This window comes from Manis pentadactyla, chromosome 14 (genome assembly GCF_030020395.1).
Source record: "Manis pentadactyla isolate mManPen7 chromosome 14, mManPen7.hap1, whole genome shotgun sequence".
NCBI classification, from domain to species: Eukaryota; Metazoa; Chordata; class Mammalia; order Pholidota; family Manidae; genus Manis; species Manis pentadactyla.
The window spans coordinates 61665877-61679862 of NC_080032.1; the positions used below are offsets into that span (position 1 = coordinate 61665877).

General features: G+C 43.5%; 1 long non-coding RNA gene across 1 annotated transcript; it reads left to right on the forward strand.

Annotated features, from left to right (window-relative positions):
* The first annotated feature begins 4092 nt into the window (after positions 1-4092).
* LOC130680671 (uncharacterized) lies at positions 4093-11767 on the forward strand. Its single transcript, XR_008993710.1, has 3 exons — positions 4093-4337; positions 9198-9358; positions 10091-11767. It is a non-coding gene; the product is annotated as an uncharacterized LOC130680671 (long non-coding RNA).
* Positions 11768-13986: the final 2219 nt, after the last annotated feature.

Here is a 13986-nt window from a genome sequence, read left to right on the forward strand (position 1 = left end):
TGTGGGAGGGACAATGCATGGCTGGAAGAGAAAGAGGCCCCCTCCTCCTCCTCCCAGGGCTCTGTTTCCCAGCACAGCAAGAGCAGGAGCCCCAGTGGGGCTGCAGAGCAGCGGCAGGCTGCCCTTGGCAGTTCAGGTTGTTCCTCCCACGCCACAGGCAGCAGGCCCCCGTGCCTTCCTTACCGGTCTGAATCCAGCCTCACAGGGCTCCATTCTCTAAGTTCTTGCGTTTTTTCCTTGTTCGCTTTCCCTTGTCTGTGGAGTAGCAGCTGCACCTTGCAGTTACTGCCTCTCCACCCCTTTGTGGTCCTTGTTCTCAGCAGTTAACACAACTTTATACAGTAAACAAGACTTGATATTAAATTTTCTTTGTTCAGATTTCTCCCGTGATTTCTGCCTCTTGCCTGGACCCTGATTGACACACCATATAAGGATGATTTGGTGTTTGATTTTCATTTTTGAAATATGACTCTTTAATTAAGGTATGTGTGTGTGCATGTGCTTGCCGCTATAAAGGTAAAGTGATTAAAAGCATGGGATCTGAAGCCACATTAGCTTTGCCACTTCCTGGCCATGCATCCTTGAGCAAATTCTCACTTTGTGCCTCACTGTCTTCATCTGTAAAATAGGATACACAGGGTTGCCAGGTGAAATACAATACGGCCAGCTAAATTTGAATGTCAGATAAGCAACAACTTCTAAGAACAGTATGTCTCAATATTGCATGGGCATCCGCCCTGTATTTTTGTTTGCTAAATCTGGACCCTCATGCTACAACATACAAGGTCAAATGAGTGATTATGTGTGAAGGGTTTGGAATAAACCTGGCACAGAGCAATCACCCAGTAGCTAGTCACCCTTTTGCTTATTTGATACAGAACTGGAGCTACTCTGCTGTGAATTGTAATGTTCATGCTTCGCTTATTGCCCACAGCCCCCCACCTTCCATCGCTATTGCCCACAGCCCCCCACCTTCCATCCTTCAAAGTAGAGAGGCCAGGAGGGCTTTGGGGAGGAGTAGCTGCTGATTAGATCAGAGTGTGCATCTGCCCTAAGGTATCCCGGTCACGACCACGCATCCATCCATGAGGTTGTGTGCACAACAGGTGCGGTCCAGTAGAGGAGCTCTGCTCATTGGAACTGAGTCTGGAGAGTGTGAATGGAGAAGACCAAAGGGAAAAAGAGCAGTTATGCAGAAATGAGGAAATGGGTCATGAGGGAGACTTTGAAGCAGAGAGAAAGAGGGCGGTGTCTCAGAACTCCTGAAATCCTGTTATTTTCTGGTTCCAGTTATCAGGCAATCCTACAATAACCTCCCTTTTCCTCTTGAGAAAGAACTGAGTTTCTGTTCTTTGCAGACAGTGCCCCCCCCCAAACAAATCAGTCAAGTAAAGGAACATCACTACTTCATTTAATAAACTGTTATATTTTGGGTGCTGTTTGGGAAGGTGGGGATACAGAGAAGCACCATCTCCTTCCTTGAAGACCACGGAGTGCAGGATAGGAAGGCAGGGAGGACTTACGTGGAGATGAGGGACAATGTACTGCTCAGGAATGTCAAAACTGAGGGTATAGAATATGGTCAAATAACATACATGGCAGGAATTACAAGTTAATTTGCTGGTAAAGTTAATCTTTTTTGAAAATGCAAAGCATTCTCATACTAGTAAAGTCTGAGATGGGAAATTTTTTTCCTTTGCTTTTCTTTCAGTTTCAGGTGTTGAACTCCACCCAATATTTGATGTAATGTGAGTTCTGGAGCTCACAATCAGGAGAGGTAGAAGGCACACAGAAAGCAGAAAGCCTCAGGCAGCAGCACAAGTAAGGGATTTTATAGTTCAGGGCAAGATGAGCACAGACATATTTTTTAGGTGTATATATGTTTAATTGCTTATGAATTACATGCATGTGTGTATATGTGCATACATATCCATGCATACAAACACTTTTTTTAAAATTTTGGTATCATTACTCTACAATTACATGAAGGACAGTATGTTTACTAGGCTTCCCCCTTCACCAAGTCCCCCCCACATCCCCGTTCACAGTCACTGTCCATCAACATAGTAAGATGCTGTAAAATCACTACTTGTCTTCTCTGTGTTGCACAGCCCTCCCCATGCCCCCCCAACACTATACATGCTAATCGTCATGCCTCCTTTCTTTTCTTCCCGCCCTTATCCCTCCCTTCCCACTCGTCCTCCCCAGTCCCTTTCCCTTTGGTAACTATTAGTCCATTCTTGGGTTCTGTGCTTCTGCTGCTGTTTTGTTCCTTCAGTTTTCTTTTGTTCTTATACTCCACATATGAGTGAAATCATTTGGTACTTGTCTTTCTCCGCCTGGCTTATTTCACTGAGCATAATACCCTCTAGCTCCATCCATGATGTTGCGAATGGTAGGATTTGCTTTTTCTTATGGCTGAGTAATATTCCATTGTGTATATGTACCACATCTTCTTTATCCATTCATCTACTGATGGACACTTAGGCTGCTTCCATATCTTGGCTATTGTAAATAGTGCAGCGATAAACATAGGGGTGCATCTGTCTTTTTCAAACTGGAGTGCTGCATTCTTAGGGTAAATTCCTAGAAGTGGAATTCCTGGGTCAAATGGTATTTCTATTTTGAGCATTTTGAGGAACCTCCATACTGCTTTCCACAATGGTTGAACTAATTTACATTCCCACCAGCAGTGTAGGAGGGTACCCTTTCTCCACAACCTCGCCAACATTTGTTGTCTTTTGGATGGTAGCCATCCTTACTGGTGTGAGGTGATATCTCATTGTGGTTTTAATTTGCATTTCTCTGATGACAAGTGATGTGGAGCATCTTTTCATGTGTCTGTTGGCCATCTGAATTTCTTCTTTAGAGAACTGTCTATTCAGCTCCTCTGCCCATTTTTTAATTGGATTATTTGCTTTTTGTTTGTTGAGGTGTGTGAGCTCTTTATATATTTTGGATGTCAACCCTTTATCGGATCTGTCATTTTTGAATATATTCTCCCATACTGTAGGATACCTTTTTGTTCTATTGATGGTGTCCTTTGCTGTACAGAAGCTTTTCAGCTTGATATAGTCCCATTTGTTCATTTTTGTGATTGTTTCCCTTGCCCGGGGAGATATGTTCAAGAAGAGGTCACTCATGTTTATGTCTAAGAGATTTTTGCCTATGTTTTTTTCTAAGAGTTTTATGGTTTCATGACTTACATTCAAGTCTTTGATCCATTTCGAATTTACTTTTGTGTATGGGGTTAGACAGTGATCCAGTTTCATTCTCTTACATGTAGCTGTCCAGTTTTGCCAGCACTATCTGTTGAAGAGACTGTCATTTCCCTATTTATGTCCATGGCCCCTTTATTGAATATTAGTTGAATATATGTTTGGGTTAATGTTTGGAGTCTCTATTCTGTTCCATTGGTCTGTGGCTCTGTTCTTGTGCCAGTACCAAATTGTCTCGATTACTATGGCTTTTTGTAGAGCTTGAAGTTGGGGAGTGAGATCCCCGCCACTTTATTCTTCTTTCTCAGGATTGCTTTAGCTATTCAGGGTCTTTGGTGTTTCCATATGAATTTTTGAACTATTTGTTCCAGTTCACTGAAGAAACCTGTTGGTATTTTGATAGGGATTGCATTGAATCTGTATATTGCTTTGGGTAGGATGGCCATTTTGACGATATTAATTCTTCCTAGCCACGAGCATGGGATGAGTTTCCATTTGTTAGTGACCTCTTTAATTTCTCTTAAGAGTGTCTTATAGTTTTCAGGGTATAGGTCTTTCACTTCATGTTGGGGACAGCCTTTGTCTTCTCACATGTTTGTAGGCAGAATGGGAAAGCAGCTTCCCCCATGTCTGAATGCAGCATGGGAAAGCACAAGCTTGAGAACAACCAGTGCAGTCCTTGGAGGTTATCTGCCCACAGGGACATATCTTGTACTTGAGGATGAGCCAAGACTCCTCACATGCTGATGTGGCAGGAATGGAGAACAAAGAACATCGCTGATGTGGCAGGGAGCAGCCTTGGCCCCAAAGAACATCCTATTTACGCATTCCATGAGGAACTGAAGGAGCCCTATTGTTCTTAACTTTGCCCAGCTGCCGCTGACGTCAATATTGTGCTCGACTGTTTATTAGATAAGGCTATTTTCTGGAATCATGTATCTCTTTGCTGTATAAATACCCTGGTACCCAATAAAGCTTTGCTGGGACACACAGGAGCGTCAGCCCTCCCAGTTCTGTCTGTCTTCTCTTTTTTCTCCAGTCTCACCCCCCTCTCGCCAGGTCCAGTTCGACTCAGCATGGCTGGACCGTGTCAACTTCCTTGGTTAGGTTTATTCCTAGGTATTTTTGTCTTTTTGATGCTATTGTGAATGGAATTGTCTTCCTGGTTTCTCTTTCTGTTAGTTTATTGTTAGTGTATAGGAAAGCCACAGATTTCTGTGTGTTAATTTTGTATCCTGCAACTTTGCTGAATTCCGATATTAGCTCTAGTAGTTTTGGAGTGGAGTCTTTAGGGTTTTTTATGTACAATATCATGTCATCTGCAAATAGTGACAGTTTAACTTCTTCTTTACCAATCTGGATTACTTGTATTTCTTTGTTTTGTCTAATTGCCATGGCTAGGACCTCCAGTACTATGTTGAATAACAGTGGGGAGAGTGGGCATCCCTGTCTTGTTCCCGATCGCAGAGGAAAAGCTTTCAGCTTCTCGCTGTTCAGTATGATGTTGGTTGTGGGTTTATCATATATGGCCTTTATTATGTTGAGGTATTTGCCCTCTATACCCATTTTGTTGAGAGTTTTTATCATGAATGGATGTTGAATTTTATCGAATGCTTTTTCAGCATCTATGGAGATGGTCATGTGGTTTTTGTCTTTCTTTTTGTTTATGTGGTGAATGATGTTGATGGATTTTCGAATGTTGTACCATCCTTGCATCCCTGGGATGAATCCCACTTGGTCATGGTGTACGACGATCCTTTTGATGTATTTTTGAATTCAGTTTGCTAATATTTTGTTGAGTATTTTTGCATCTACGTTCATCAGGGATATTGGTCTGTAGTTTTCTTTTTTGGTGGGGTCTTTGCCTGGTTTTGGTATTAGGGTGATGTTGGCTTCATAGAATGAGTTTGGGAGTATTCCCTCCTCTTCTATTTTTTGGAAAACTTTAAGGAGAATGGGTATTATGTCTTCTCTGTATGTCTGATAAAATTCCGAGGTAATAAGTAACCGGGATGTAATGTATAGCATAAGGAATATAGTCAAAATATTGTAACAACTTGGTATGGTGATAGCTGGTACCTAGAATTATCATGTATATAAATGTTGAATCACTGTGTTGTACACCTGAAACTAATGTAATACTGTGTGTCAACTACCCTTCAATAAAAAATAATTATCCAGGAAAAAAAAAAATTCCGAGGTAAATCCATCTGGCCCAGGGGTTTTGTTCTTGGGTAGTTTTGTGATTACCGCTTCAATTTCGTTGCTGGTAATTGGTCTGTTTAGATTTTCTGTTTCTTTCTGGGTCAGTCTTGGAAGGTTGTATTTTTCTAGGAAGTTGTCCATTTATCCTAGGTTTCCCAGCTTGTTAGCATATAGGTTTTCATAGTATTCTCCAATAATTCTTTGTATTTCTGTGGGGTCTGTCATGATTTTTCCTTTCTCGTTTCTGATTCTGTTGATGTGTGTTGACTCTCTTTTCTTCTTAATAAGTCTGGCTAGAGGCTTATCTATTTTGTTTATTTTCTTGAAGAGCCAGCTCTTGGTTTCATTGATTTTTGCTATTGTTTTATTCTTCTCAACTTTATTTATTTCTTCTCTGATCTTTATTATGTCCCTCCTTCTGCTGACCTTAGGCCTCATTTGTTCTTCTTTTTCCAATTTCGATAATTGTGACATTAGACCATTCATTTGGGATTGTTCTTCCTTCTTTAAATATGCCTGGATTGCTATATACTTTCCTCTTAAGACTGCTTTTGCTGTATCCCACAGTAGTTGGGGCTTTGTGTTGTTGTTGTCATTTGTTTCCATATATTGCTGGATCTCCATTTTGATTTGGTCATTGATCCATTGATTATTTAGGAGCATGTTCTTAAGCCTCCATGTGTTTGTGAGCCTTTTTGCTTCCTTTGTACAGTTTATTTCTAGTTTTATGCCTTTGTGGTCTGAAAAGTTGGTTGGTAGGATTTCAATCTTTTGGAATTTTCTGAGGCTCTTTTTGTGGCCTAGTTTGTGGTCTATTCTGGAGAATGTTCCATGTGCACTTGAGAAGAATGTGTATCCTGTTGCTTTTGGAAGTTCTGTAGATGTCTATTAGGTCCATCTGTTCTAGTGTGTTGTTCAGTGCCTCTGTGTCCTTACTTATTTTCTGTCTGGTGGATCTGTCCTTTGGAGTGAGTGGTGTGTTGAAGTCTCCCAGAATGAATGCATTGCATTCTATTTCCTCCTTTAATTCTGTTAGTACTTGTTTCACATATGTTGGTGCTCCTGTATTGGGTGCATATATATTTATAATGGTTATATCCTCTTGTTGGACTGAGCCCTTTATCATTATGTAATGTCCTTCATCTTTTGTTACTTTCTTTATTTTGAAGTCTATTTTGTCTGATACTAGTATTGCAACATCTGCTTTTCTCTCTCTGTTGTTTGCATGAAATATCTTTTTCCATCCCTTGACTTTAAGTCTGTGCATGTCTTTGGGTTTGAGGTGAGTCTCTTGTAAGCAGCATATGGATGGGTCTTGCTTTTTTATCCATTCTATTACTCTGTGTCTTTTGACTGGTGCATTCAATCCATTTACATTTAGGGTGATTATTGAAAGGTATGTACTTATTGCCATTGCAGGCTTTAAGTTTGTGGTTACCAAAGGTTCAAGGTCAGCTTCTTTACTATCTTACTGTCTAACTTAACTTGCTTATTGAGCTATTATAAACACGGTCTGATGATTCTTTATTTCTCTCCCTTCTTATTCCTCCTCCTCCCTTCTTCATATGTTGGGTGTTTTGTTCTGTGCTCTTTTTTAGGAGTGCTCCCATCTAGAGCAGTGTCTGTAAGATGCCCTGTAGAGGTGGTTTGTGGGATGCAAATTCCCTCAACTTTTGCTTATCTGGGAATTGTTTAATCCCTCCTTCATATTTAAATGATAATCGTGCTGGATACAGTATTCTTGGTTCAAGGCCCTTCTGTTTCATTGCGTTAAGTATATCATGACATTCTCTTCTGGCCTGGAAGGTTTCTGTTGAGAAGTCTGATGATAGCCTGATGGGTTTTCCTTTGTAGGTGACCTTTTTTCTCTGGCTGGCTGCCTTTAATATTTTGTCCTTGTCTTTGATCTTTGCCATTTTAATTATTATGTGTCTTGGTGTTGCCCTCCTTGGCTCCCTTGTCATGGGAGTTCTGTGTACCTCTGTGGTCATGGGAGTTCTGTGTACCTCTGTGGTCTGAGAGGCCATTTCCTCCCCTAGTTTGGGGAAGTTTTCAGCAATTATTTCTTCAAAGACACTTTCTATCCCTTTTTCTCTCTTCTTCTTCTTCTGTTACCCCTATAATGCGGATATTGTTCCATTTCGATTGGTCACACAGTTCTCTTAAAATTCTTTAATTCCTGGAGATCCTTTTATCTCTCTCCGCTTCAGCTTCTCTGCGTTCCTGTTCTCTGTTTTCTAGTCCATTAATGGTCTCTTGCATCTCATCCATTCTGTTTTGAAGTCCTTCCAGAGTTTGTTTTATTTCTGTATTCTCCCTCCTTAGTTCTTGCATATTTCTCTGCAAGTCCATCAGCATGGTTATGACTTTTGTTTTGAATTCTTTTTCCAGAAGACTGGTTAAATCTATCTCCCCAGGTTCCTTCTTGGGGGAAGATGTACCAGATGTTGAAGCTGTCTGGGTTAGTCTTGTCTGGATCAAATTTTTTTGCCTTTTCATGTTGATAGGTGCCATGGTGAGCTATTGACTTTCTGTCAGCTGGGAGAGTCGAGCCTCTTTCCACTTGGCTCCTGGCCTTTCTTTACTGGGACAACTGCGACCCCTAGTGGCTTATGTTGGGCAATTGCATGTAGACTGGGTCTCTGTATCTTGCCCGGCCAGTATGGAGGAAGCTCCCTTGCTGTGGGCGTGGCCAGCCTCAGGCTGCTGCTCTGCTATGGCGGGGCCCGGGAGGGGTAATGGACAGGGGGCTGTTTGGCTGTTTACCTCCATGAGGGGTCTCAGAGCTGTTGCCCAGGGGGTTAGTGCACCTGGAGTTCCCTGGAATTTCAAGCTGCTGGACTGTGACCCAGGATGCTTCCATCCAGCTGTGGCATCCCTGTCCCTTTAAGACTTTCAAAAAGCACTCGCTTTTCTTTGTCACAGGGGCGCCAGCTTTGGGACCCGCTCAAAGGTCTTACTGTCCTGTTTCCCTAGTTTCCAGCACCCCATGCATGCACTGTGTCTGCGCTCCGGTGCGGATGGCTGGGGCTGGGTGTTTAGCAGTCCTGGGCTCCCTCTCCCTCCCCGCTCTGACTCCTCTCCTCCTGCCGAGAGCTGGAGTGGGGGGCACTCGGGTTCTGCCGGGCCAGGGCTTGTATCTTACCCTTTTCACCAGGCGCTGGGTTCTCGCAGGTGTGGATGTAGTTTAGCTGTTGTCCTGTATCTTTGGGTCTTTTAGGATTAGTTGTATTTGTTGTATTTTCAAAAATATATATGTTTTTGGGAGGAGATTCCCACTGTCCTACTCACGCTGCCATCTTGGCTCCGCTTGCACAAACACATTTATTAAAGACATCCTGGAGCTAAGTGGTTCTGCCACAGCTCTAATGGCTACCCAAGACAATGCCTCTCTGATGGACCACAGAATCATGTTTTCACATCAACATATTGGAATAGATGTTACATAGTTTTTAACCACGGGCTTGGGTTCCCAAGAAAGAGGGCAAAATACAATGGCGAGTGGGGAACTGGTGTAAGGCACCAGGAGGAAAAATACAACAGAGGCCAAGAACATACTTGAGAAATCCAGCTAGAAGGCTACCTGGATGTGCGCAGCTCTACAAACCCACTGGGAAGGTGCTGAGCATTTACTGGCTCAGGGTGTTCGACTTCAGTGTGCCCTCCGATGGATCTCAGTGGCTTGTTTGCAGGAGGGATGAGTGTGATGTAATGTGAGCAGAGGACAACTGTCACTCCTGTTTGCAAAACTCACAGTGTCCTTTTCTTTCCCAGGCCTCTACTCCTTGTAAATATGCAGGACTGCACAGGAATCCTTGACTGAGGAGAGTCAATATTGTTATAAGAAAGAATGATAATTCACTCCCTCCTTCATCAGTCATTCCAACTAGTCATGATTTTCCTTTCTGATCTGGCAGCTATGATACCAGGCAGAGGTAAGAAGCACAATGACACTGCTTTTGATTCTCAACGTTTATTGAGCCTACCAGGTGCGAGGCATTGTGCTAGATGTTTGCACTTACTACCTTCCAGGCTGTGTCCTAAAGACTTAGGTTATTTAACCATCACAACAGCCCTGGGAGACAGGTACTGTTTTAGCAGTGAGGAAACTGTAGCCCAGAAGGGTCATATACTCTACTAGTTCTCATGGCAGGATTTGAACACAGGCTGTATGGCTTTGGAGTCCCTATTCCTAATCACTACACTGTGCTGAATGTAGGGCATTGGCCTTATCCTCAGAGAATTTAAAAGTTTAGTGGGTGTTTACCCAGAGTTTATTATCCTTTCCAAATGGGGACTCCAAGTTCCAGCTCCTCCTGCCCTCCCATCTCTTAAGCACAGAAGACAGCCATTGTTGGAAAGCAAGACGAGTGCCACTAAAAATAAGCCGCCATCTCCTTCCTGCCTCTCACCGCGGAACAGGCCAAGCCCCTCTCTAAATGATAATCGGAAGTCTTCTCTGGCTATGGAATAACAAAACTTCACTAGATAATTGCTCAAGGGTGATTTACTCAATCCAAGAAAATTACATACAGATTAAAATAAGGGAGTGTGGGAAGATCAACATATTTGGGCAAGAAAGCCTGAAATTCATTGGGAGAACTCAATGCACAAGGCCTGTAGGCAGTGTGCACGACAGGTGTCTGTATTTGCTATTTCTGATACAGCTGCCTGGGAACACTGTGAGCCAAGTCTGATCAGAAGTCCCCCAACAGTGGATTAATGATCCAAGATGAGAACAAAATGCAACTGAAGGAGTGAAAAATAAACTGTCAAATTGCACTGTTGAGAGAGATCCTATTTCCAGCGGTTCAGATGCCAGAAAGGGAGGGTTGAAAATTAACTCTGTGAGGTGAATGAAATGCTAGGGTCCCAAGACTCCAAGGCAGTACCGTAAACCCAAACACTAGCACTAAGCTCCTCTGTAGCCTCTGGTACCAGGAGACCCCCATCCCAGGAGACAACGGGGGACCTGCCTGCTTTTTGCACGCATGAAGTAGTGGCTGGTGGAGGGCTGGGTAGGAGTGCTCTTGAATGGAGATAAGAGATTTAGTTCCTCTCATGGTTCAATCTGTGTCTCCGTCACCCTGAACGCAATTTGCTAACCCACCACTGGAGACCAAAGTCTTTGAGCTTCCCTCCTTGTGTAATTTGTTAGGTATGTTCCTGCCTGAGAGAGCTCGTGTGGCCTTGTGTTTAGGACTCAGACACATGTCAGTTTACATCCTTGTTAACCATTCGACCTTGGACATGTCACAATCTCTCCAAGTTGCAGTTTGCTTATTTGTAAAACTGGGATGAAGTTGCCTAGTCCATAGAACAGTGAGGACCAATTGAAATAATGTGTATAATTGGAAGCTATTATCCTGTAGTAAGGAATTTGTATTCAGGTATGACTTACAAGATCTATGTTTCCAAAGAAGGTGAAATGGTAGAGTAAACCCACACTACTACATCTGGGCTAGAAGTGAGGAAGTGAGGAATTCCAAAGACAATTCCATCTGAATTTAACTCATTCACTCCAAAAATCTTTCTTGAGTGTCTACTATGTACAAGGTGCCATGCCAGACATTAGCATTGCCCTAAATATCTTTTGAATTTAGGAGGGGAGATAAGGTATGACCCCACCTTCCGATCAGCCCTGAGGACAAGCGCATGTCTGCCTAGAGGGAGATCAGTGATGCTGACATCTCTCCGGCAAGTTGCCTAAGTCCATCTGCCTGTCTCTTTCCTGCTACTAAAGATCCCCAAGGCAAGAACTTCCATAGCTGCCGTTGGTCGCCAATTCTGTGTCTTAAAACAGTAACAGGCGATTCTTGGTGTCTAACTGTAACATCTTGTGCTGTAGTTAAATCTGATCCCTCCAGTCTGTTCTCAGAGAAGATGGAGCAGCTGGCCACCATCCTCTGCATAATAACCCTTTAGGGGACTGGAGACTGCTACTTAGTCCCCTTTGGGCTCGAGGTATGACTGCCCACTGTGGACTAATTAAGATACCAGGATGCAGACACTGTACTTCATTTTCATGACAAATGAGTTTCTATGGGAACTGAGTGACACAGAGGACAGTGTAGGTTGCCTTTGGCCGCAGACAAGATGTGGAGGCAGGTGGCTGCCAGGTGGCCAGGGATTTTCTTCCAGGGACGATAAACAGGCTATGGTGCGCCCTGAGAGCACATCATCCCATCAGAGCCCACAGAAGTTCATCCTGGAGACAACGGACGTTTGCACCCATCCAGACAGTCACTTTCGAAAGGAGAAGCAGGTGGTGAAATAAGGATTAAAGAGAAATCAGTATGATGTCTTAGTTCGATCCTAATTTGCTGGTGTACTAACAGTCGTTTAAAAAAGAAAAGATGTAAGGGTGGGGAAGAAGAAAGGGGGTATTATGATTAGAATGTATAATGTGGGGGGTGGGGGAAAGGGGAGGGCTTTGCAACACAGAGAAGACAAGTAGTGATTCTACAACATCTTACTATGCTGATGGACAGTGACTGTAATGGGGTTTGTGGGGGCGGACATGGGGTAGGGGAGAGCCAAGTAAACATAAAAAAAAAGATGATTATTACCTCTCAAATCCTCAGAAAATATGCTTCAAATGGTGGTGATTTGAAATCACAAAGTACTGAATATTGGGGTACTAATGCCCATTGCTGAAGTGAAAACTTCTAATCCAAGAAATCCTGTGCTATTTGCAAATATTGGAAGGAGAGCCAACGAGTGAGCCACCCCAGAATATGGCTGTAGGAGTTCGGGACAGACCCTGCCACCCCCAAATATGCTGCTTTGGTTCGTTGATGGTTTTGAGCTGCTGGCCCTTGAAATACAGCAAATGCTGGGAGAGGCTTTCTGAGTTCCCCCATCTGCCCAAAGACTGAGCCTCCAAAGGGAACTGAACTGACACACATCCCCGGGAGTTTCATCAGCCAGGGAAGATTGACTCTTGTCACAGGAGTGGAGACTAGAGGTCAACACCACACCCAGACACAGTGTCACAACTACCGCGGTCCCCATCTGTTCTTCTAAGTGCCCAGTTATCTTTCCAAAAATCATTCACAATCCCCCGGGAGGCCTAATCCCTCTCCTGCTTGCCCTGTTAAGATGTTATTTAAGCCTGAAGTCCAAGCCACTGCAGTCAGACACTCATTTTCCCCTGGATATCTTCCATGGATACATGAGGCATACATACTAGCAAATTTCCCAACCAAGAGCTCATAAGTGAGAGGGAAAGTGGCTCTCCCCACCCTGCACTGACCTCGGGGATTCCCTGTGTTTTGTGCTTTTTTTCTCCTGGTAGTTCAAGTCCTTTATGGACACAGAATTGAAGAAGTGTCCAGAGGTAGCTCTTTAGTCATTCCCCTGCCTTATGGTGTTGAGATAGATGCATCTCCTGTCCTTCAAGAGCCCTGTGAATGGAAACCAAGCTTTTGCAAAGTACACATGGCATTTGCATGGTATACAAATGTGTCGCTTTGCTACCATCAAGATAAAAACATCCATGGACATGCATCTTGATGTCTTTGTCAGAGCTGCCATCTTTCCCCTTCCACTTTCCAGTCTGTACGGCCAACGCTCCTTGACGTCCCTCTGAAGTTCTTCAGGGTGAAACACCTTTGTTCTAATCTATTGTCCTTCTGCTGCACATGACAGCTTCTTTTCCTGCTGCTTCTCCAACAGTCCTTGTTTGCACTACATCTTGTCCCCAGAGACTAGACTAACAGGACCTTCACATGAGCTAAGCCCCATTTTGCAGACAGGACAAGGGAGCCTCTTAGTTAAGTGTTTTGGTCAAAGTCATAGACTGAGGCACAAACTGAATTCAGGACTTTTGACTTACAGGCAACAAGTGGGAATCCTAGTGAAGTGAGTCAGACAGAGAAAGACAGACAACATATGATTTCACTTATATGTAGAATCTAAAAAAATAAAACAAACAAACACAACAGAACTAGACTCATAAACATAAACTGATAGTTGACATGGGGAGGAGGTGGGGGGATGGGCAAACAGGTGAAGGGGAGCGAGAGACACAAACTTCCAGTTATAAAATAAATACATCACGGTGATTAAAAATACCAGGGATGTCATTGTAAACACATGGTGATTAAAAATAGCACAGGGCATGTAATCAATAATATTGTAATATCTTTGTATGGCAACCTACTGTGGAGAGCATTTTGTAATGTATATAATTGTCAAATCACTATGTTGTACACCTGAAATCAATATAATATTGTATATCCACTGAAGGGCCCCCACCCATAAGATGGCGAACCTCCTGCTTCTCATCCAAGTCCTCGGTTCCCGCCGGCGCCACCTGAAGCCCAATCACCCCTCGCCCCCCTAACCCCAGCACCTAGCCAATAGCCACCAGCCCCGTAGAAGTGACACCACAATCACCCCATGCCCCTTCCTATATAACCCAGCACCTTTCCCTAATAAAGCGGAATTCTCCGGTGAATTGCTGCTGTGTGTCGCTCCCTTTCCTTTCATTGGTGCCGAAACCCGGGAGACGGGACACCCCAACTGGGCCCCGTCTTCCCCCCGACACCAGCAGCAGCTT